This window comes from Drosophila obscura, unplaced genomic scaffold (assembly GCF_018151105.1).
Source record: "Drosophila obscura isolate BZ-5 IFL unplaced genomic scaffold, ASM1815110v1 contig_87, whole genome shotgun sequence".
Taxonomy (NCBI): Eukaryota; Metazoa; Arthropoda; class Insecta; order Diptera; family Drosophilidae; genus Drosophila; species Drosophila obscura.
In genome coordinates this window covers 1,508,800-1,535,610 of record NW_024542880.1, presented here as the reverse complement: position 1 = coordinate 1,535,610, position 26,811 = coordinate 1,508,800, and positions in this window count along the sequence as shown.

The following is a 26,811-nucleotide window of genomic DNA, read 5'->3' as shown; positions in this document are numbered from 1 at the left end:
TGCATATCTGGACGACATCATCGTCATAGGAGCCAGCCTGGAAGAGCACATCGCAAATCTGCGGGAGGTCCTTCGAAGACTACGAAAAGTCAATCTCCGGCTGAACCAGAACAAATGCAGCTTCTTTAGGAAGAGCCTGGTGTACCTGGGCCATGTCATCAGTGAACAGGGTATCCACACAGATCCGGACAAGGTCAGGTCAGGTCGCAGTCCAGAAGCTTACGCCGCCGACCACACTGAAGGAACTTCGTCGCTGCATAGGAATGGCCTCCTGGTACCGGAGGTTCGTCCCGAACTTCGCCATGTTGGTCCAACCAATGACCAAACTGTTAAAGAAGACCCAAAAATGGGAATGGACGGAGGAGCAGCAACAGGCATTTGATAACCTCAAAGAAAAGTTGACCCAGGCGCCAGTCTTGGCGTGTCCCGATTTCAAGGAACGTTTTGTATTACAAACAGACGCCAGTGACCACGGCCTTGGAGCAGTCTTGACGCAGCAGATCGCCGGAGAAGAGCGTGTCATAGCCTACGCTAGCCGCCGCCTCCTCCAGACAGAGGAAAACTACTCTGCCACAGAGAAGGAATGTCTGGGCCATCAGGAAGATGCGCTGCTACCTCGAAGGCTACCATTTTGACGTCATTACCGACCAGCTCGCGTTGAAATGGCTCAACACGATCGACAACCCGACTGGACGCATCGCACGCTGGGCATTGGAACTCCAACAGTTCCGGTTTGACATCCACAACCGACGTGGAAGCCAAAACGTGGTAGCAGATGCACTGTCTCGGCAACCGGTGGAAACACTCCAACGAACAGCGGAAGACCGACCCACCTGTCCGTGGATAAAACGGTTACTCAGGCGAATACAGACGCAGCCAGAAAAGCACGCAGAGTTCCTCATCGAGAACGGGCAAATTTATAAGCAAACAGGGAGACGATCAGCTGACGAGGACCCCATCCAATGGAAGCTCTGCGTCTCTAAGGATCATCGGCGACGAGTACTAGAGGAATGTCACGATCACCCAACGGCAGGACATCTAGGAATCCGCAAAACCGCAACGCGGGTGACCCAGCGCTATTACTGGCCCGGACTCTATCGGGATGTCGCCCGATACGTGCAACAATGCACAAGTTGCCAGAGATTTAAGGTGAGCCAGATAAAGCCTGCAGGACAGATGCACACCCGCCAAGCCCAGGGACTCCTGGACATACTTTGCGCGGACTTCGTGGGACCACTTCCCCGATCCAAACATGGCAACACCATGCTATTAGTCTTCATGGACTCCTTCAGTAAATGGGTGGAGCTGGTACCGCTTCGCAAAGCCACAACGGCACTGCTGGAGAAGGCATTCCGAGAACGCATCCTGAGCCACTTCGGGACGCCCCGAAAGTTTGTATGCGACAATGGTACCCAGTTTACGAGCCGCTCCTTCAAGAACTTTTGTAAAATGGCCGGGATGGAATTATAACACACTGCCCCGTATACCCCCCAGCAGAATCCAACCGAAAGGGCCAACAGGACGATCAAGACAATGATCGCTCAATACGTGGAACAGGACCAACGAACCTGGGATGAACTCCTGCCAGAACTTAGTCTGGCCGTGAATAGCAGCACCTCAGACACGACGGGTTTTAGCCCCGCCTTTCTGTTGCATGGACGAGAGCCACGCCTAACCGGAGCACTGTACGACGAGGTGACGCTGGGGCCAAGCCAGACCAGCGAGGACCCACAGGACATGGCATCCAGACTCAGCGAAATCTTCCGAGTGGTACGAGAGAACACCCAGCGTGCTTCTCAAGAGCAAAGCCGAAATTATAATCTTCGGAGGCGCGAGTGGCGACCCGTGATTGGAACGCTGGTCATGCTTCGCCAACACCAACTATCCAAGGCCGCCGACAACTTCGCCGCAAAACTGGCCCCAAAATTTGAGGGACCGTATTGGGTCAGCAAGTTCATCTCCCCTGCAATAGTACGGCTACAACGACACCCTGGACGGCAGCGGCGAACCGCCGGACTAGCGGATCTAAAATTGTTCCACGACCACAACGACGACAGCAGTGACCAACATGAAGACATCGCAGACGAAGAAGACCAGAACAAAGCAGCCACCCCCCACGCGAGTTCAGGAGGGCCACTTAGGGCAGTGCGCTGCCCTAACGTCCTTGCTCCGAAAGGAGGGACCGCGGCAATGCCACAGTAAGCTACGTATAACTCCCCTTATGGGAATAATCATAAGTCATAGAACCAAATGTAAATCGCACCTATAGGCAGGTCAGGGCATATAGACAAAATGGCTAGGCAGATTTTAACCCATAAAGGTTTCTTCCTTAGCAAAACAGCAATGAGTAACACGGGCGCGGACGACGCCCAGCCTTCGGGAGAAGACGGCAGCCAGCCCCAGGCCACGGCGCCCAACGCATCAATCCATACCGCAACAACGCCCGGCTCACCACGGGCCAACAGTGGGGAAGCGGTGACCGGTCTCTCACCGGTCCAGGCAGCACCACCCCACGCCTTCACCGGGGAACACAGCACCCAGAATGCCGAGCTCGGAGGCATGCGATCGCACGTGGCCGTGCACCCGCTACAGGAGCTCGCCGAAGGCCCATCCACCTCACGGGTGGCTCTACGGCGGCTCGCCATCGCCGGCGACACAACTGTGGCCGCCATCCAGGGAGGACGGCCCGCGAAAACATCGGGGAACTCCAGCTCCTACGACGGGAGAACGCAGCCCTCCGAAGCGAGCTGCAGCGTCTGCAACGAACCCCTACGGGTGCGCTGAAAAGCGAGCCACGGTACCACCAAAGATGGAAGTCCCCCCCACCACCAGTAGCGGTACAAAAACGCCTCGACTCCTGGCCTCCTCCGCCAGGCACAGCCCGGAGGACAGTCCGTAAGAAAAGGGACCCAGAACCGGACAGCAGCACCGATAGCGAGGCAGAGGTCTTGCGGGATGGACGCTTCGGAAAGGCCCGTCTCTCCATGGCAACGCGACACCCAGCCACCGAAAGCAGCCACCAGCCCCGACTAAGGGAAGCTTGCCCCCTCAGCTGGCAGTGGACATGGTCACGGCCCCGGACGGAGCCAGCGACGGCCCCCAGCGACACCTGGGAAACAAAGGCCTGGATAGAGGCCGCCAAGGCGTTCCAAGCCGGCCGAAAAGCGAAGGTAAAGAGCGAGGAGACGGAGCCGAGCGAAGAGACGGAGCCGAGCGAGGAGACAGAGCCGAGCGAGGAGACAGAGCCGAGCGAGGAGACAGAGCCGAGCGAGGAGACGGAGTCGAGCGAGGAGACGGAGCCGAGAGAGTCCGAAACTATGGCCGACAGCGGGAAAGGGTCGGGAACCACAAGCGAGACCGAAAGTATGGTCGCCAGCCCATTTCCCAGTCGGGGTGATGACGACAGTACGGAGGAATACCCATGGACGGAGTCGGGCATTGACGACGGGCGAGATACTTTACCATTTGACCCACGGGCAGACACTCCGCCTCCCGAATCCCGACCAGCCTCGCCGCCACCAGAACTGCGGGCAGACACTCCGCCTCCCGAACCCCGACCAGCCTCGCCGCCACCAGAACTGCGGGCAGACACTCCGCCTCCAGACCCATGGGCGACCAGTGGTAGCAATGCCCAGGAAGAGGAAGAAGAAGACGACCTCTCGATCGGGTTATCCGGCTCCGAAGCGGAGGAGCTACAGAACCTGTTCCGGGAGCTGCCAGCGCTGGACGATATACAGGAGGAGCGGGATTGGGTGGAGGCACCGGCTGGGTGGCGTGTGGAGACGCCCGGTCGACGGAACCCGGCCACCCTGAGGGAAAGTGCGAACCGGCGGGCGCTAATAATAGGACCCCGGACCCGTGAAATTGAGATCCACGACGGGCAGACCTTCCGCCTGTCGGTAAACCGGGGAGGGGAGATCTTCATCTCGGTACGTCCCCCGAAGTAGGAAGGGAGTGTGAAGGTACCCTTCCCAACCACCACCACCTACCTCAATCCATCAACGGTCTCTGCTCCCCACCTACCCCACCCACACGTCATCTTGTAAAATGATTTATATATTTTTTTTCATTATTTTTAGTTCTAAGCCATCCATATCAACTAGCCAATATTTTCATTATTTTTAGTTCTAAGCCATCCATTTCAACTAGCCAATATTTTCATTATTTTTAGTTCTAAGCCGTCCATATTAAATAGCCATACAAGTTTAAATATAGCGCCTATCCTTTATTGAGGGACCAGAACCGGTATCCGAACCAGTACATCGGAACCAGCATAGGAACCAGCACATCGGAACCCGCACATCGGAACCCGCATATCGGAACCCGCACATCGGAACCCGCACATCGGAACCCGCACATCGGAATCATCATCGGAACCAGCCCACCAGAACCAGCGCCGGAACCACCACCGCGAGCGAAGAGAAAGAGATTAAGAGCAACGACAACGGCACAAAAGAGAGCCGAACCACCTGCCCACTCACATCACCGAGCTTGGACCGCTGCTCACGCCGTAGCGCAAGCGCACGCAACGATAAGTAGGGGAGAAACGCGCAGACTCTCCGCCACAAGCGCGACCGAAGGAACTCCCAACCACCCACAGAGCCGAGCGAGGACCGCTGCCCACGCCAGCGACTCACCGACTCCCGTGAGAAGAGCGGAGAGATCCGAAGCGCCAGCAGAGGCTAGCGGCAGAGAAACCCAGATTTGGGAGCCAAGGAAGGCACGCGCCAAACAGAGGATCGAGACAGAAGTTTTGACTCTAGAACTGGCCGGTCGCAAGCGGAAAAAGCAAAGTGAAAGTGGAAGCAGAAGACGAGGAGCGGAACAGGCGCCAACAGCAGTGGAACACCAGGAAGACAGGAGCGGAGCAGGAAGCAGAGGGGTAAGCTGGCCTCACGTAGATGAGAAGGAGAAAAGAGATAGGTGCGATCGTAGGGATTAGGGACACACACACACACACACACACACTCACACAGACACTAAGCTAGCAGGCAGGAAATAAAGACAATCATTAAAACCTACACACATCTTTTTATACATACATGGAAATTTGTAGCTTTGTAGTTTCCATTCCTCTGCCCCGCTACTCAAGCGTGGAGCCGTAGTCAACTACCTTCCCGTCCCCTCCCTCGCATGTTTGGGAAGCCAGCCAGTGGTGTCGTACGCGGATGCCCCGGCGTCCACGAACTGGTCTTCCCTCTCCCTCTTGCCTAACCACTTTCACCCCGACCCAAACGTGGAGCCGTAGTCCGCTACCTTCCCGTCCCCTCCCCCTTCCCCCTCGCCTACCCTCCTTCCTCCCGGGGACGCCAGCTAAGTGAGACAGTACGCGGATGCCCCTGTCTTCACGAACCGGGCTCTTTCCCCTTCCCTTTTGCCTATCCTCCTACATCCCCAATCGAACCCAAGCGCGGCGAGGCGTCCCACTTCGACGGGGTCTACGTCCCACTGGGCGTGCCCTATGTCCTATCGACCAGACGGCCCGTCACCGTGGCCCATAACTCTGGGTCAACGCCGCCCTACGTTTACGTCCTACCCAAGCGGCACCTCGCACCGCCTATATGCCTCCCCGACCCCGTCTCTATGGTCTTCAATAAAAATCTTGCTGTATTGAAGGCCGGGCCCTGGACAGACTGAGAGGCTGTACCTTGGCTGGGAAACTTCCTTACAACATATACCAATAGCAACGCGTGGTTCGGAACAGTGGAACAGAGCAACCCAGATAATATATAATTACTGATAATTGTCTAATATAAGCGCCGCGGTGCACACAAAAATTACTATTTTTGAATTTGAATAATAACCACGCAGTAGCGCGCACGAAAAAATACTATTTTATGAATTATGTGACCGTCGGATGAGAAACGCAGAAGCAATACTAACTGGTGGAAACGTTTAGTATTTTTTATTGGTATTTTGTGTTAATGCGGGACTATCGATATCGATCTTGGTGTTAGTTTGCACATACATATATATACATACATACACATATGCACATACACCTACAGTGGGGAGGAGTTGAGTTTGACAGGCGTGGAGCGCGGACGTGCTGCGCCGGCTCTCCGAGTAGAGCTCGGCTGCTGCGCTGCGGCGCTACCTGCAGGATACAAAAAGTTATAGACGGATGGTGCGACAAGGAAAAGCGGATCACTCACCCAGGCGGGACGGCCCGGGTGTCCCTGGGACGGGCTCTTCTGGGTCCAGTGGTCCGGTTGGATGCCCGAGGACAGGGGTGAGAGGAGAAATTGTTGTATGTGTGGTTTTTCTCTTCTACTGTCACTATGCGTCCAAAAAAATCTCTCGGCGACCAAATGTGGCTGCCCCCACTATATTGTGCAGGTCACGCCAGCTGATCGCGTAATCAGCTGTAAACCAGTGTTGGCTAACGTGCAAACCGCAAGGTCTGGTAGCCCACATCGGGCTGACCCCCCCGCCAGGCGGCGCTGCGAGCCTAGATGCCCCCGCCCAGAGGGCGCCCGTGTGCCAAGCAACCCACGGTGACAAAAGCTCCATGCTACGACGGTCGATCGCCCAGAAAACAGAAAACTGTAGCATACACCCAGGTGCTGCTGCTCTTTCAACGGCGGGCCAGGAGTTGGAATTAAAGTTGGATTCACACAGTTCATAAAAACCACACAGGATCAACTCCAAGGAAATCCACGTAGCGTCTGTTCCACATTGGGCGGCTACGTGGTCTGCGACTGAGCCACAGTGGCCGGCAGCAATCTAACCTGGCAGGAGGTTTAAAATGCAACCTGACAATTAGGTCAAAATTGTAAAAAAAAAACCTGGCAGAAGGTATAAAATGCACCCATGGAAGAATGTCGATTAACAACATTATTACTCCAGGTGGCAACCACTCAAGTGGAAATCCACACGCGGGGAAACCCGTGGCAAGGGCACGGATTCTGGAGGCCCTAAATCCCATTCCACAGAAACCTGACGAGACGGTGGCGAACTTGGCCGCCACGCCAGCGAATGCTCCAAGTTCGAGCACGATCCTGACAGACAGGACAGAAGAGACGGAGCCTTCAGCGGCGTTCAGGAGCAGCTCTAGGATTGCACGATCTCCAGTACTGAACGCAGCCACGACCCCAGCGCCCTCCCATCAATGCGTTGCGGTTCAGGCAGCACCGGAAGACGGGCAGGACACGCCCAAGCGGGCAAGGGACCCCAACAGTCCGACAGAAGCGCAGAGGACTACCCCGGCAAAAAAAACTAGGGCAGACACGGATAACTCCTGTGCCGACATGCAAGCGGAGCTGGGAACCCTTCTCGACACGCTGCTCAACCGCCCGAAGGAAAAGAGACACATAAACATGATAATGAGGGACATGTTTACCAAAATGAAGGCCCTTCAAGAAGGAGCGTGTGCTGCTCTGAAAAACGCGAGCGGCGGTACTCTCCCGAGGACGCCAGCGGAGCGCACAGAGTGCCCCTCCTGCGGGCGAAAGAAGGCAAAAGGAGTGGATACGAAGCTGCAGACCTCCTCCTGCCCCAAACGGGACAGCGCCGCACAAACGGACCCATGGCGTCGGCTTAGCCGCGAGGTCCCCGTTTCCGATATGGAAGCGGCGACCAAGCCCAGGAGGAAGAAGAAGAACATGGAGAAAGCCACCAACGTGCAGCCTACCAGTTCGAACCCAGCGGAACGCGTCATAGAGCGCGCAATCCCAGGCAGTGTAGAGCACACAGGCTGGACAAAGGCCGGACCAAAGAAGCGAGATCGGAAACCACGCCGACCAGATGCTCTGATTGTCGAGGCCAATGGTAGAACCTACAGTGAGGTTCTATCTTTGGTCACCCGTAGAGACGACAGCCAGCTGCAGGACCTGAGCAAAAGCGTCAACAAGGTACGCCGCACAGCAAATGGAAACTTGCTTCTTGAGCTCAACAGAGGCGACGTTTCAAGTGCAGCCTCGTTAAAGGAGCGACTGGACAAGGTACTGGAGGGAGTAGTGGCAGTGCGAGCCCTCTCGGAAGAATCGAGGGTGAGAATGATATCGATCAGCGACCTGGACCCACTTGTGCGTGCCGAGGACCTCACTAAGGCTCTTGCGGACCAGTTCTCTGTAGATGCCAACTCCGTGACCGTGAGAAGCCTGCGCCCATCCTACAGAGATACCCAGTCGGCCGTAATTTGGACTGCCGAGTAAGGACGCCGAAATGGTCCTGAGCAAAGGCAAGATGAAGGTGGGGTGGACGATGTGCAGAGTCAAGGAAAGGGACTCGAAGCCAAGGTGCTACAAGTGTCTGGAGATCGGGCACATTGCGCCCAAATGCCAGAGTGCAGCGGACCGAACGGGATGCTGCATACGCTGTGGCGACAGAGGCCACAAGATAGCGGACTGCCTAAATAAGGCAAAATGCTTCGTCTGCGCCGACCAAGGCCGCGAGGATAGAGGTCACCAAGCGGGAAGCCGGCAGTGTCCCCTCGCCATGCATGAAGTCGTATCAAGGAAACGACGATGGAAGTGATTCAGCTCAATCTGAATCACTGCAGAGCCGCACAGGACCTGCTCATGCAAACGGTAAGAGAGCTCAACCTAGTCCTGGCTATCCTCAGCGAGCCGTACCAAACTGGCGACAACGAGCAGTGGGCGACAGACGCAACAGGGAAAGCAGCATTGTGGGCATGCGGAAGTGCCACCTTCACACTTCATAACGTGATGGCAGGAGACGGATTCGTGCGCGCGAGAGCTGGAAACTTGTGGGTATACAGTTGTTACCTAGCGCCCAGTTTATCCCTTGAGTCATACAGCCGGAGCATCGAGGACATTGCAAACGATGCAAGGAGTCGCGGTCCCGTCCTAATCGCAGGGGACTTCAACGCTTGGGCACACGAATGGGGTAGCCAGGCCACCAACGCAAGGGGCCGAGCGCTGCTCGAAACCTTCGCATCACTCGACCTAGCCCTGCTGAACGAGGGTTCCCAGCAGACCTTTTGCAGGGCAGGAGCAGGGTCGATAATTATCGACCTTACGTTTGCGAGCCCTTCGCTCCTGCGCAATGCAAGGTGGCGAATAGGGGGCGTGTACACCGGAAGCGATCACGAAGCGATCGTATGTACCATTGGCGAGCATCCCAGATCCAGTCGAACAGACAGGCAGGTTAAGGCGTACAGGGAGGACACACTCAGCCCTAGAGCACTTGCGCAAAGCCTCGGAAGGTGGGAGGCTTACCGCGGTGAAAGCGCCAACGAGTTGGCCAATCAGCTCGCCACGAGAATGGAGGAGGCCTGCGACGCAAGCATGAGACGGCGCAAGCCGTTCACGCGGCATCACGAGCCAATCGTCTGGTGAAATGCAGAGATCGCAGAACTTCGCACAAAGTGCCTGATGGCCAGACGAGCGATGCAGAGAGCGAGGCGCACAGATCGATTCGTAACATCCCACGAGGGATCGCGTAACACGCGATCCGAGATAGCAAGCGGGAGTGTTTTCTCAAGCTATGCGACTCAGCGGAGGAAGATCCCTGGGGCAGGGCCTACAAACTTGTAGTGAAGCGACTCAGCGCCGGAAGCAAGGCGCCAACGGAACCCGGAAAGCTCGAAGAGATAGTCCGCACTCTGTTTCCAAGCGCCCGCAAAGAGCCAGAAGGCCCCCAGGAAGCGACGCGCCGCTAACCAACATCGAAGAAGTCACGGAAACCGAGGTCTTAGAGGTTGGGAGGAGCCTGCCCAGCAAAAAAGCCCCAGGACCCGATGCTGTTCCGAACAGAGCGCTAAAACTGGCACTCGCATTACAGCCAGCAGCCTTCGCAGCTGTTTTCAACAACTGCCTCAAGGAAGGAACGTTCCCCAATCGGTGGAAGATGCAAAAGCTGCTTCTGCTTAATAAGCCAGGGAAACCACCAGGTGATCCATCTTCGTACAGACCAATTTGTCTTCTGGACAACTCGGGGAAGGCGTTTGAAAAGCTTATTGCGCGCAGGCTAAGCGATGCCATAGAGGATGCCGGCGGCCTATCGACCAACCAGTATGGATTCCGTAAAGGAAGATCGACGCTGGACGCCATAGGAATGGTTACAACCATAGCGGAGACGGCCATCAGCGGAACACGTTGGAGAGGGGGTAACAAACAGTACTGCCTACTGGTTACCCTCGACATAAAAAACGCCTTCAACACGGCAGACTGGACAAAAACCATGGAGGCTCTACGCACACTCCGGATCCCAGAATACCTACTGAGAACGGTGGACAGCTACCTCAGCGACAGGGTGCTGAAGTACGAGACGAGCGAGGGGTCGAGAACGTACGATATAACTGCTGGAGTTCCTCAGGGGTCGGTACTCGGGCCGCTCCTATGGAACACGATGTATGACGGAGTCCTCCGACTACACCTGCCAGAGAACACGACGATAATAGGTTTCGCCGATGACGTGATCATCGTAGTGGTGGCAAAACACCTGGAAGAGGCGGAAGCAGCTGCTAACAAGGCAATACAAGCCGTCGAGTCGTGGTTGGCCGTAGCGGGACTCCAGCTAGCGGCCCACAAGACTGAGGCCGTGCTGATCAGTAGTAGGAAGAAAGTGGAGACAGCCAAAGTGTCGGTCGGTGGACATGACGTCACATCCCAAAGGGCGCTAAAATACCTAGGGGTAATGCTGGACACCAGACTGTCGTTCAGGGAACACCTGGAGCACACCAACGCAAAGGCCTCTCAAACATGTCGAGCACTCTCGAGAATTCTGCTAAACACCAGGGGACCAAAACAGGCAAGGAGGAAACTAATCGCCAGCGTTGTTTCTTCTCAGATCCTGTATGCTGCCCCAGTGTGGTCCAAAGCGACGAAGGTGCCAAGCTACATGCGAGGAGTCGAGGCAACACACCGCCTATGCGCGATTAGGATCGCCTGCGCGTTCAGGACGATATCCGACGACGCCGCACTTGTCATCGCGGGACTCATCCCAATAGCGGAACAAGTAAGGGAAAAGGTGGAGCTGTACGAGCGGGCCCAAACGGGCACCCGCAATACTCCTACGAGAGCAGCGAAGGCATCGTCTAGGCTGGGGAGCATCGCGAGATGGCAGAGACAATGGGACTGCTCGACTAAAGGACGCTGGACGCATAGACTAATTCCGGATGTTAAGGTCTGGGTGGAGCGGAAGCACGGCCAGGTGGACTTCCACCTCACACAGCTGCTGAGCGGACACGGCTGCTTCAGGTCGTACCTAATGCGGTTTGGTCACGAATCCGAGGATTGGTGCCCGGCTTGTGGCCGTGGCATCGAGGAGGACGCCCACCACGTCTTCTTCGAGTGCCACCGCTTCGAGCAAGAGAGGCGCCTGCTAGAGGAGGAGCTAGGTGCAAGCACAAGCGCCGAACACCTCGTGCAACACATGGTAGCGGATCCCAAGGCATGGGAAGCAACGGCCAAGTTTGCCGCAACAATATTGCGGAAACTTCGGGCGGCGGAGAGGGCAAGGAGAGTGCGAGCGGAATGAGACGGAACGGGTGTGCGAAGCAATGCTTTGCGGCAGTACCGCGCAGCCTTGTCCTATCATTCCCCAAAAAAAAAAAAATACTGTATGAGACCCTATTAAATTTAAATGTAGCCTAAATAAAGAACTGAATACAAAAAAAAACCTACATATAATAAACAAAGATTATAATTTGTTGTTTTTATGTTATGTTTATTTATGGGAAACGTATATAAGTCGGCAGTGCGTACTGAATAATGTTGTACGCTTTGCCTTGGCCTGGTGGTTTAAATTATGTGTAGATCCGTATTTATTTATTTATTATTATTTATTTACTGTATATATTTATGGAAGCGTGGCCGTAAATTGCGTTAAAGGGAAAAAAAACTGCCGGCACACATATGCATTTACACATAAAGGGTTGTTTATTGTATGTTGGAAGTGTCTGAGCAACGTATGACTTGCATATGTCTGCAGCTATGTATGTATGTATGTACACTCGAGCTTCGCTCAAGTGCCGGCATATGCTTGTGGATATGTAAATATGTATTTAACAAATAAATTATTCAGCTTCCTCAGGAACAACAATAAACTTGATTTTCTTGTATGTGAGACTTGTGAAAATATTTGACTCTCGGGTATAAATTTTCGCCAATATTGCGCCTTATGTACAAGGCAATATACGGACCCGTATATCTATATGGAAATGTGCAGATATGGCGGCTGGATACCGATCGGACGCAGTAGGAAAAAAAGGGGATTATATGGAAATATAAGTTGTGGACTTGCCTCGGATGTGGGCGTTAATAACACTACTCGACAAAATCGAACTTTTTTTTTCCTCAAGGATCCAAACCGACTTTTTCTGATAGATATGGGGATTTAAAATTTTTTAAAGAACTATGGTTTTTTTTCTATGGCAGAACTTTTTATACCCGTACTCAAAAAAGAGTTAAGGGGTATATTAGATTTGTGGTAAAAGTGGATGTGTGTAACGCAGAGAAGGAAACGTTTCCGACCCCATAAAGTATATATATTCTTGATCAGCATCAATAGCCGAGTCGATATAGCCATGTCTGTCTGTCCGTCTGTCTGTCTGTCTGTCTGTCTGTCTGTCTGTCTGTCTCGATGAGCGCCTAGATCTCAGAAACTATAAGAGCTAGGGCAACCAAATTTGGTTTCCAGACTCATGTGATATCCCACTGCTACAAGTGTATTTCAGAATTTCGCCCCGCCCCCTTCCGCCCCCACAAAGGACGAAAATCTGTGGCAGGCACAATTTTAAAGATACGATAAAACTAACGCAGTATCGTAGAGAATGCTTATATCTACCAGACTGCTTAATCTGAATTAGATCGGATCATAATTATAGCCAGAATGACGAAATTAATTTTCAGTTGCTTCCCCTGCCCCCCTCCCACAAACGACAACGAAACTCATTTTCCTTCTCGCTCGCACACTCTACCGCGTTCAGTGCGCGAGCAACCCCTAGCGGAAAAGATGTAGAATATGAATAGTACATCTATAATCTACATGTTAGATGTAAAATATACATTGTAGATGTAGATGTAGATAACAGATGTAGCAAAAAAAATGTAATATGTAACATTTTTTTTTTAATTCTAAATTCTGAAAATCATATGCTCAAAAATGTAAATACTGACTGAGTACGGGTATAAGTAGAGTCGCGTCTTTAGAAGCGACTCACACGTTCCTTCTCGTTTTTTAAGAATTTTTGAAGTCTGGTATTTTTTTTTTAAGCTTTTTTTAGAGGTAGCGCTTGTTGTTTTCACATAGCTCTAGTAACTTACGTCTGGTTGTAAAGAACTTTGCTATTTTGAAAAGATAATTAAAACAGCTAGAAGGTAAGCCCAAATACTTTGTGATTTCAGCTTACCGTCTGGGAAATATAAAGCATTGAAATGCAAAAATGATGATTTTTGTGCGGTATTTTTTACGAAATTTGGACTTTAAAAACTCAGGAAAAGTCGAAAAAAATTATATCTTGTGTCCTCTATTTTTTTGTGTATAGGTGCGTTAATTTGGCGTCGTTTAAGGTATCGCTCATTAAAATCTATGGAGAGACTTTGGAGCTACAATTCGTTAACCAAACCTAAAATATGTAAAAAAAGGAACAAAAAATACCTTTTGGAAGGTTGCGAGCCCAACTGTCCATTGGGAACAAAGGAACGCGATCAGGTACCAAATGTACAACCCTTGTTCGTTTTCTTCTTTACAACCAGACGTAAGATACTAGAGCTATGTGAAAAAAACAAGACCTACCTCTGAAAAAAGCTTTAAAAAAAATACCAGTTTTCAAAAATTCTTCAAAAAAAAGTTCTGCCATAGAAAAAAAAAATATCATCAAACCATTTCTAAGCCCCAAATCTTTAAGAAAAAGTTCGTTTTGTTCCTTGAGGAAAAATCGTGTTGACTAGTGTAATCGAACGGAGCACCAGTACGGTAAGTATATATTTACACAGGAGTTGCCACTTGGCAATGTGCATGAATATGTGTATGGAACAATATAACTTATCTGGTCTTTTGGGTTTAGGAAATCCAACGATGCGTGCTGGGGCAAGCTTGGTAATCTGGTTAAGAGCAGATCCGGCTCGAAGGACCAATGTTTTGGAGTGGGCTGGCTTCCTGATTGTCGCTTGGTGTTCCTCAAAAAGACACCAGTCGTGGGGGTCGAATAAAAATGCGTGGGGGCGTCTTCTTTCTTTCACTTATAATTTTCAACTCGTCTCATGTTTCTTACAACTATTACAAATGAGCCTTAACTACGATGTTGCCATAGAGTGGTGAATTTGCGCTCTTCGCTCTTCTCTCTTCGATCCTCTTTGCTTGTTCGCTGCCTACTTTTAGGCCTAAACAATGCCTATAGAACGAGATGATACGGTCTGTGGCGTTTGCAGAAAGAACCGTATTTCAGAAGGCATCCAAAACTGGGTGCAATGCGACAAATGCAAGATTTGGCACCACTTTGACTGTGTTGGTGTGAACAGCACCATTGCGCAGTTGGAATGGACATGCCCAGCATGCAAGGCCCCAGCAAGTGATCAAGCTTCAACCAGCAAAGGTGGCAGACGGCCCCAAGCTCCGGAAAACATCAATCCCTGGAACACCTTGCAAGTTGACCAAGTCAATTGCAATATATCAAAGCCACCTCCAGAAATAAATCTTCACAAGCTGACCGAGCAAACACACACACATACTAGCTCGAAGCTCGAAGCTAGCTGGAAGAGACACGCGAAGCTGAAAAAAGGTACATAGAGAAGAAATACATGGTGCTTGCACAGGAGCAGGGAACACAGGCTATTTCATTCCCACCAATTGGACCAAGTGCCTCCCAGTTAGCCGCAAGACAAGTGCTACCACCAGATCTACCCACCTTTAACGGCAATGCGGAGGACTGGCCGATTTTCATCAGCATGTACGAGAACAGCTGCGCAGTGGCCGGCTTTTCAAATGCAGAAAACATGCTTCGGCTCCAGAAGTGTCTTAAGGGCAAAGCTTATGAGTTGGTGCGTGATAAACTGCTGCTGCCAGCATTAGTCCCAGAAGTGATCGATACCCTAAAAACCTTCTTTGGGCGACCGGAACAAATCCTTGACCGTTTGATTGATAAAATTAGAAAAATAAACGTACACAAAGACAAATTGGAATCTCTTATAGATTTTGCAATGGCAGTACGCAACGCGTGTGCAACTATGGAGGCCTGAAAATTAAACTCACACCTGGACAACCCTTCACTGCTTCACGAACTCGTCGATAAGTTGCCCACTCAACAAAAGTTAAACTGGGCCATGCACCCACGCAGTGACGGCATCCCAGTCATCAAATCATTCAGCGATTGGATATACAAGTTAGCCGAAGCAGCATGTTATACCTGTACCAAGCTCAAGGGCCAGAAGCGTCAACACTCACGCACAGGTTCGCCATGGATTGGACAACAACGAAAACTCTCAGCCAGAAGAAGATCAGCAACAACAAGCTACTTCGTTTCTCATATGTATAATGTGCAAGTCCGCCAAGCACCACGCCGCCCAGTGCGAGAAATTTCAGATGTTGACCGTCGAGGAGAGGCAGCACATTATCAACGACACCAAGGCGTGCTATAGATGTCTTAAGAACCACCGCCGCAAATGTTTCTCTAAACGAGATTGTGGCGTCGATAACTGCCAATCTAAGCATCACCCACTTCTTCATAGAGAAGCACCCAAGGCCGAACTCGTAACGAACTCGTTAAGGAAAAGCAGCATAGAAGAACAATACTTCCGAATTTTGCCCGTCACACTACACGGAAACGGAGTTAAGTTTGACACCTACGCCTTTTTGGACGAAGGCTCATCCGTCACACTTATTGATGACAGCATTATGGGAATTCTTCAGGTTTCCTCGACTCTCGATCCTCTTTGCCTGCAATGGACCAGCGAAACCACTCGAATGGAGAATACATCCGCTAGAGCTCATATTAAAGTATCAGAACCGGGAAGCCACAAAATGCTATGGCTCAATAATGTACGTTCAGTCAAAAACCTCGCGCTACCAAAACAAAGCGTCGATGTCATCAAACTGTGCAACGAATATTCCCACCTCCAAGGATTGCCAATAAAATCGTACTCCAACGCACAACCAATGCTGCTAATTGGTGCCAATAACTGGACTTTGGCAGTACCCCGTAAAATTCGTGAAGGACGACGAATTGGAGTGAAATCGACAAAGCGGTTAAGGAGAGTTTTAAGATGACAAAAAGGCTATGCGTATTCTCGAGGATACTTGTAAAAAGGTTAACGGTCATTATCAAGTTGGTCTGCTTTGGCGAATAAGGAAGCCATTCTGCCGGAAAGCTACTCCGCCGCTATGAAGCGCCTTGAATGTCTACGAGCTAAAATCAGAAAAGACCCAGACCTGTTCGAAAAAATACAGGTCCAAATTGATAATCTGATTTCAAAAGGGTACGCTTTTGAACTTGAGCCCAAAGACGCAGCTAAGCAGATGGATCGCGTATGGTATTTACCGATCTTTATTGCTTTAAATCCGAATAAGCCAAGTAAAATAAGGCTAGTCTGGGATGCAGCAGCCAAGAGCCATGGATAATCACTTAATGATTTTATTTTAAACGGACTTGACTATCTTATTCCATTAACCGATGTGTGCAGACATTGCCGAAATGTTTCATCAGATTAACATTCAAGATAGCGACATGCATGCGCAACGATTTTTATGGTTCCACAAGGATAATCAGACTCCAAAAATATTCGTCATGCGCTCAATGACATTTGGAATTAGCTGCGCCCCTTGCATTGCTCACCATGTTCGCGACAAAAACGCACAGGAATTCAAAAATCTAAATCCACGAGCATACGAGTCCATTACAAAAGCGCACTACGTAGACGATCTCATTGACAGCTACAAAGACGACGATGAAGCAATTGCAGTTGCATCCGCAATCCGAGACATCCATGCCAAGGGAGGATTCACCATAAGAAACTGGAGCTCCAACTCGACCCCTGTACTTCAATACTTTGGAGAACGACAATTGGATAACCAACACCCAAAAGAATTAGGGGGGCCTGAAGGGGTGCTTGCTCCAACAAAACGCGAAGCCTTACAAGTATTGATGTCCGTATTCGACCCACTGGGCTTGCTATCATGCTACACTATTGGTCTGAAGATGCTACTCCAAAAACTCTGGCGAGCTGGTATAACATGGGTCGCGGAGAATCCAAATACACTCCTTATTTTTTGGACACAATGGAAAAGCGTACTTCTCCAAGCTGGAGAGCTGGAATTTCCTCGCTACTACTCATACCTGCTGCCAAATGCAGACCAGATCGACTTGCATACATTCGTAGACGCAAGTGAAGACGCCTATGCCGCAGTCACCTACCTTCGCATAAAGAGAGGAGAGGACATCGACACGGTATTAGTTGCAGCCAAATCTAAAGTCGCACCATTGTGTAGTATGCATATATATAGCCAATACCCACTGTACCAAGAGTACTTAAAAGGGAACACACTGTAACACTTTGTTGCAGTGTTTATGCAATAAACATTCCCAGGCATATTCAGTGCGACGAAATACGATCACACATATATGCCTGGTACTACATTAGTGCAGCGTCGGCATGTATAGCATAGCCGACGGCACTTGAATATGATCCACACAAGCATGTGGATCTTCCCCTGCGCCCCCCCCGCTATCAACAGCGCTGGGCATATATAACAAACATATAAATGCGGCCGCTCCGCTGCCGGCGTTGCTGGCGGCGCAGCTACGCTGGCCCTCAGCCAAGTAGAATTTAAGAAACATACAAAAGATCATTCAATAAAATTATATCAGAAATGACGGATGTCTTTTCTTTAAAATCCCTATCTCTGGAGTTTATATTTACATGGCGACCGTGACAGGTAAAATACACTTCCAAATGACCGTGAACAAGTATGAAATGTGAAACAAACGGAGACAGCAGACAACAAACAACAAAAATTAAAAGAAAAACGCAAGTGCAAGTGTAAAATGGGCTGTCTAAGTCGGAATAAAATATAACATTTGAAAAAAAAAATACTTTGAAAATAAACATTGAACGTGTCTCTGGAGCAACGGCCCTCCGAGAAAATGCAGAAGTGGATTCTTCAGTGCTGATCGTTTTCTAGCAGACAGAAAATCGGTGAATATGGGAAAATCATATTGGGATGGCCCCCCGTCTAGCAGACAGAAAATCGGTGCAAAATGAAAAAAAAAAAACAAAAATACATTTAAATGCATGTTAATACAACGACAAAACCTGTCCCTTAAAATTACATAACAAGAAAAATAAAAGAAGAAAAAGACCTGAAAAGGCACCGACAACGCTACATAGAGCGTATATCAATGACCTGTGCGATGACCGGCACCGGCATCGCCTGAGCCCATAGGCCCCGGACAACTGCAGCGGCGAAAATTACGCGTGAGAGGCCTGTCGCCACTTACGCCACCGTTGGAAACAAACTGGAGACAGATCGTCTTCAACACATAGATGAGCAGCTTCGCCCTGGTGCGAAACAACGCAAACGGGCTGCATAATTGCGAATGCCCCAATTTGCCTTACCATTACCTTTAATTAAAACCACTCAAGCTGCTGCGTGAAAACGCTGCTTGAAAAAAAAAACCTAACCAATTTTTTTATCGAAAGGCTTTAACTAACAACATATGGCTGATATTGAAATTATATCGAGCAACCAAATGTAAATCAGCCATATGACCTAAAATTCTCTATCTTCACATTTTCAAAAAGAAAAATTAAAAAAAAAAAAAAAGTCGAATACATATATACCCTAATTTTTCAATTTTTTTTTGCATTTCCAAAAATAAAATTTTCAATTTTCATTTCAATTTCAAATTAAATTTTCAAAACCGACTAGCGAAAAAAAAAACCATGGGTTGGTTCGGGTCTGACGATAGTCAGACCAAAGACAATACGGCCAACGTGGTCAATAATGTCAAAATTATTGATCACACAGATGGTATTCAAGCTTTATGGCTTTTGTTGCTGATCTTAACGATCGTAAACGTTTTACAATTTCTGCTTACAATCTATGTTAAGCATAATAAAATTATAAAGAAAAGATATATGAGTAGGGCAAACAATCTGGACAGGGTTTAAAATCAAAAAAAAAAAAATTATGCCAACAGTAGAGGCCATTAGGAAAGTCCACATTAGGGACCCACAGTTTTCGGATAGAATCCAACAATTGGTCTCAACGACCCCTAAGAGCATATTAGAGCTCGAATATATGTACATGGATACATATCAATTAGAATTTTCGCCCTTAATAGACTGTTCAAAAACACAAAAAGCAATTGTGTTAACTACCATTCCAGGTATTGTAGTAAAATCAGTAATAAATGAACATTCGATACTGGGCAGAGTAATTGACTTTGCAATATTTAAAACTTAAAACCAAGAATGGAATGGCAGGAAATTTACAAATCATTAGAAGAAAATAAAAGTAGATTTGACAAATCATACAAATCACTTACACAAAATAGGACAATACAAAGAGCTACAGTGAATAGGCATGCGACCATATTAGTTGAGTGTTTCAACGAGGCACGTACACTAATACATGAAAATAGAGAACGCATAAAAGAACAAAATTGGTCGCAGGTATCAAAATTTTTGATCAGACTTCGATCAAATTTGATATCGATTCAAAGGAAATTCAATTTGGATATTTCAATTCCAACAGTTTTGAATACTCCATTGACAATAGACATAGAACAACCCGGAACAAGTCAAACTCAAGAACTTGACCGAGAAGTTGAATCAATTGATCAAGAAACAGAAGTGGAAGAAAAAGATCTACACGATCTAACGATCCAAGCTGTATTAACAGTACCACAATATCAAGATCAAGAATTGTCTGATTCCGATTCACTGAATAGTGTGATAGAACAAAAACACATCAGAATGGCAGACGACACAATTGCCCAACGGGCATATATCAAAGATATTTCGCACGCCATACCTGAATTTAACGGACAAAAACTTCATTTGCAGCGATTCATAACAGCGATTAAATTAGTTAACCTAACAAAAGGCCCTTATGAATCTTTAGCAATCGAAGTAATAAAATCAAAGATTATAGGATCAACACTGTACAAAGTTCAAGAACTTACAACAATAAATGAAATTATAAAGAAATTACAAGACACTATAGTCGGTGAAACGTCTGACGTAGTCAAAGCAAAATTGGCAAAAGTATGCCAAAAAGGAAATACTGCAACCCAATTTACCACAGAAATCGATAATTTGCGAAAGCTACTTGAAGCTTCGTACATCGATGAAGGACTACCAGCCGAACATGCCGATAAATTCAGTACAAAAGAAGCCATTAGCACAATGGTTAAAAATTGTGAGCATGGTAAACTAAAAACCATTTTAGAAGCAGGTAACTTTACGACCATGAACGACGCCGTCGCAAAGTATATACAATGTAGTACTGAGATGACTGGCAATGCTAATTCAATATTGTACACGCGTAGAGGACAAGCTTATCGCGGTAGTAACTACCGAAGTAACTATCGAGGTAGAGAAAATGGTCGTGGTTACTACAATAACAGCAATTCAAACAGGAACTTCAATTACAATAACAATTATCAGCCAAATAATTATAGAGGTCGTGGTAATTATAGAGGAAATAACCGTGGTAACGGCACATCCCATAACAACCAAAACTACGTCAGAAATGGGAACAGAGGACACAACAATAATGTCCGTGTTACCCAGACGGCTTCCGGAAACTCCCAAACTCCTTTAGATACTCCAAACTATTAAAAGCAAAGGTTCAAACCATCAATCTCAATCTTAACATTTTCGTGTCATTTAACAATGCCAATACAGGAAAACATCTAACATTCCTAGTAGATACAGGAGCGAACATATCGCTAATAAAAGAAACTTCAGATGTCTTCAACGACATACAAATAAATAGTAAAATAGATATTCAAGGCATAGGTGAAGGTATTATAAAATCCCTAGGCCTTGCACCAATAGAGCTACAGACAGATAAATACATAATTCCTCACAATTTCCATTTAGTAAACAAAAATTTCGCAATCCCATGTGATGGAATAATAGGGATTGATTTTATAAAAGCATTAAATTGTCAAATTGATCTAAAACCTTCAGAAGACTGGTTTATAATACGACCAAACAATATAAACATTCACATTTATGTTCCAATAACATACAGTTCTGGTAACAATACAATACTTCTACCAGCAAGATCACAAGTTATTCGAAAAATAGAACTAACTTCAAGTGAAGATAATGTTCTAATTCCAAACCAGGAAATCCAAACTGGTATTTTTGTTGCAAACACAGTTGCAACCACGCAAAATGCGTTTGTCCGATTACTGAATACGACCAGTACCGACCAATTAATTAATATAAATAATTTAAAATATGAACCACTTTCGAATTACAATGTAGTTCAAACAACTTCTAAAATCAGGGAACAAACTGTCCTAGCTCAGCTCAAAAAGAATTTTCCAGCTCCATTCAAACAACCATTAACGGAATTATGTTCCAAATATAGTGACATATTCGGGCTTGACACCGAATCAATAACAACAAATAATTTTTATAAACAAAAATTGAGATTGAAGGATGACGAACCAGTATACATCAAAAACTATCGAAGCCCGCATAGCCAAGTTACAGAGATCCAGAAGCAAGTAGGAAAATTAATAGACGACAAAATAGTCGAACCGTCCGTATCAGAATATAACAGCCCACTATTACTTGTACCAAAGAAAGCCCTTCCGGGCACTGAACAAAAGAAATGGCGATTAGTAGTTGACTATCGTCAAATAAATAAGAAGCTCTTGTCAGATAAATTCCCACTACCTAGAATTGATGACATTTTGGATCAACTAGGTAGAGCAAAATATTTCTCATGCCTTGACTTAATGTCAGGTTTTCATCAAATTGAACTAGAAGAAAGTTCACGTAATATAACGTCTTTTTCAACGAGCAATGGCTCATATCGCTTCACGCGATTACCATTTGGTTTAAAAATAGCGCCAAATTCATTTCAGAGAATGATGACTATTGCATTCTCTGGACTTGAAGCTTCGCAAGCATTCCTATATATGGACGATCTTATAGTCATTGGTTGTTCCGAAAAACATATGCTCAAAAACTTACAAGATATTTTTGAGGTATGTAGGAAACACAACCTAAAATTACATCCACAAAAATGTTCATTTTTCATGCATGAAGTGACCTTTCTCGGCCATAAATGCACTGATAAAGGAATCTTGCCAGATGACAAGAAATATGACGTCATCAAAAATTATCCAGTCCCGCACGACGCGGACAGCGCTAGAAGATTCGTTGCATTCTGCAATTATTACAGACGTTTTATTAGAAACTTCGCCGACTATTCCCGGCACATAACCAGATTATGTAAAAAGAATGTTCCATTTGAGTGGTCAGATGAATGCCAAAATGCATTTTTACACTTAAAAGATCAACTCATCAAACCAACTTTGTTACAATACCCAGACTTCACAAAAGAATTTTGTATAATAACGGATGCAAGTAAGCAAGCGTGTGGAGCGGTTTTAACTCAAAACCATAAAGATCTCCAACTTCCAATTGCATACGCGTCCAGATCATTCACCAAGGGCGAAAGTAACAAAAGTACAACAGAACAAGAATTAGCAGCAATTCATTGGGCAATTACTCATTTTCGACCATATATTTATGGAAAACACTTTACAGTGAAAACGGACCACAGACCACTAACATACTTATTTTCAATGGTCAATCCTAGCTCAAAACTTACACGCATGCGGCTCGAATTAGAGGAATATGACTTCACAGTCGAGTATCTAAAGGGAAAAGATAATTATGTAGCAGATGCGTTATCAAGAATAACCATCAAAGATTTACAAGAAATACACAAAACAGGAACAATACTAAAAGTCACTACCAGAAACCAAAGTAAACAGAAAAATTCCTGCGCAGGAACAGAAAAATTAGATTTGCCTAGGCAAACTCTAAATAAAGCTTCTCAGCCCAACGTATATGAAGTCATTGTAAATGACGAAGTACGAAAGGTAGTGACCTTGCGAATAACAGATTCAAAATGTTTGCTAAAACATGGAAAAAAAGTTATAGCAAGAATTGATGTTGGCAATATGTACACCAATGGAATTCTCGATTTAGGTCAGTTCTTCCAAAGGCTTGAATTACAAGCCGGTATACTAAAAATTAGCCAACTCAAGATGGCACCGAGCGATAAGATCTTTGAAACTATTTCAATAGAATCTTTTAAAATAATGGGCAATAAGATACTAAAATCATTAAGAGTAGCGCTACTCAAGCCGGTGACCCAAATAAATAATGAGAAAGAAAAAGAAGCTATACTGTTTACATACCATGACGATCCCATACAAGGAGGACATACAGGCATAACAAAAACCTTGGCCAAGGTCAAAAGATATTATTTCTGGAAAGGTTTAACTCGCGATATAACCAAGTACATACGAAAATGTCCAAAATGCCAAAAAGCGAAAATAACTACGCATACTAAAACTCCATTAACAATAACTGATACACCTGTACATGCTTTTGACAGGGTGATAGTGGATACCGTAGGTCCATTACCAAGATCAGAAAATGGCAACGAATATGCAGTCACTTTAATCTGTGACTTAACAAAATATCTAGTTGCCATCCCAATATCAAATAAAAGCGCAAATACGGTAGCAAAAGCTATCTTTGAAAAATTTATTCTGAAGTACGGTCCAATGAAGACGTTCATCACGGACATGGGTACAGAATATAAAAATTCAATCATTAACGACTTATGTAAATATCTAAAAATAGAAAACATAACGTCAACAGCGCACCACCACCAGACAGTAGGAACAGTAGAAAGAAGTCATAGAACTTTTAATGAGTACATACGTTCATACATATCGGTTGATAAGACTGATTGGGACGTATGGCTCCAATATTTTGTCTTCTGCTTCAACACTACACCATCAATGGCACATAATTATTGTCCATATGAATTGGTATTCGGTAGAACACCAAATATACCAACAAAATTTTATAGTATAGATAATATAGCACCTATATATAACATAGAAGATTACTCTAAAGAGAGTAAATATAGGTTAGAAATAGCTTATAAAAGAGCAAGAACTATGCTCGAGGAGAATAAGAGAAGAAATAAAATTATATATGACTCGAAAATAAAAGATTTAGAAATAGCAGTAGGAGATAAGGTTTTATTGAAAAATGAAACAGGTCATAAGTTAGATTTTAAATATACTGGACCATATAAGGTAGATAGTATAGGAGAAAATGATAATATAACAATTTCAAATATAAAAGACAAAAAACAAAAAGTACATAAGGATAGACTAAAACTTTTTTACTCATAGATAGAATTAGTATGGCCATACATAAGTATATCTATAGGAATATATCAAATCTTTTTAATTTTCTTTACTAAAACACAAAAAAAAAAAAAAAAAAAAAAAATTTTTTTTTGAACTATGGGATATATATGTATGTATTAGTATTAAATTCATTTAATTAAAAAAAAAAAAAAAAATTTTTCTTTTTCTAAATATATTTTTCTAAATAACTATCATATTAAAATTATAAAATAACTTCATAAATATTACGTTATTTTTCAAAAGGAGGGAGATGTAGTATGCATATATATAGCCAATACCCACTGTACCAAGAGTACTTAAAAGGGAACACACTGTAACACTTTGTTGCAGTGTTTATGCAATAAACATTCCCAGGCATATTCAGTGCGACGAAATACGATCACACATATATGCCTGGTACTACATTAGTGCAGCGTCGGCATGTATAGCATAGCCGACGGCACTTGAATATGATCCACACAAGCATGTGGATCTTCCCCTCGCGCCCCCGCTATCAACAGCGCTGGGCATATATAACAAACATAAATGCGGCCGCTCCGCTGCCGGCGTTGCTGGCGGCGCAGCTACGCTGGCCCTTTGGCAGCCGGGGAAACCGGTGCGGGCTAGCAAAAAGAACCATGAACACTCGAGGACTTAGAATCAATTCAAGCACATACTGGTCCGACTCTAAAACCGTTCTTCAATGGTTAACTATGGACCCCCGAAAAGTTCAATCTTTTTTTTAAAAAAATAAGGAAAAAAAAAAAAAAACACAAGCCGAAAAAAGGGGCCGGGATTCCTACGAAGGAAAATGTTGCAGACTCAGCTACAAAATTCTTCAAAACTTCCGATGCATCCAGGTGGATCCAAGGCCCACAATTCCTTAGACAATCGGAAGATAAATGGCCACAACAAGATATCGTTTTTGATCAAAATAACGACCAATCCGAATTACGTAAGCATGTTTTCATAATAACGAAACTAAAGCATTTTGATTTTGCAGTCGATTACTTTTCGGACTGGAGACGTCTATATAGAGCCGTAGCTACCTTCATCCTATACATCCAACGGCTGAAAGCAAAATGCGCCAGAAAATCACTGCCAAAATTCCTAAGTCCTGAAATCATACATGCAGCAAAGTCGTGGCTATTTAAACAGTCGCAGTCAAAGGCGTATTCTATGGAAATCAGCGCCCTTAAACACCATTCAGCTGTGGACAAGTCAAGCCCATTAATTGCTCTGAACGTTTACCTAGATGCAGAAGACATCCTACGTGTACAAGGAAGAGCAGATCGCCTGAATCCAAAAGAAAACGCCATCGTATTGCCAAAAAAGTGCAGAGTCGCCTTTTTAGTTGCAAAGTACTACAACGAAAAATCTCACCACATGCTTCACGAGTCAACTATCAACCTAATTCGAAGCACATTTTATATACCACGTCTACGAGTATTGTACAAAACTGTGCGTAAGGAATGTCAAAAATGCAAAATCGCCAATTCGACACCAAAGGTACCCCAAATGGCACCTGTACCAGCTGCCAGACTGGCTTGTTTCGAAAGACCATTTACATACACGGGTGTCGATTATTTCGGCCCCATATTAGTGAACGTTGGAAGGCACAAGGAAAAGCGTTTGGGAGTCCTATTTACATGCCTCACATTAAGAGCAGTACATTTAGAAGTGGCATTCAAGCTTGACGTAAGCTCTTGTATAATGTGCCTGAAGAACTTCATGGCCCTCCGTGGAACTCCAAAAGAAATCTTCTCCGACAATGGGACCAACTTCAAAGCCACTGAAAAGATCGCACCTATACACAAAAAAAATAGAGGACACAAGATATAATTTTTTTTCGACTTTTCCTGGGTTTTTAAAGTCCAAATTTCGTAAAAAATACCGCACAAAAATCATCATTTTTGCATTTCAATGCTTTATATTTCCCAGACGGTAAGCTGAAATCACAAAGTATTTGGGCTTAACTTCTAGCTGTTTTAATTACCTTTTCAAAATAGCAAAGTTCTTTACAACAAGACGTAAGATACTAGAGCTATGTGAAAAAAACAAGACCTACCTCTGAAAAAAGCTTAAAAAAAAATACCAGTTTTCAAAAATTCTTCAAAAAAAAGTTCTGCCATAGAAAAAAAAAAAATATCAGCAAACCATTTCTAAGCCCCAAATCTTTAAGAAAAAGTTCGTTTTGTTCCTTGAGGAAAAATCGTGTTGACTAGTGTAATCGAACGGAGCACCAGTACGGTAAGTATATATTTACACAGGAGTTGCCACTTGGCAATGTGCATGAATATGTGTATGGAACAATATAACTTATCTGGTCTTTTGGGTTTAGGAAATCCAACGATGCGTGCTGGGGCAAGCTTGGTAATCTGGTTGAGAGCAGATCCGGCTCGAAGGACCAATGTTTTGGAGTGGGCTGGCTTCCTGATTGT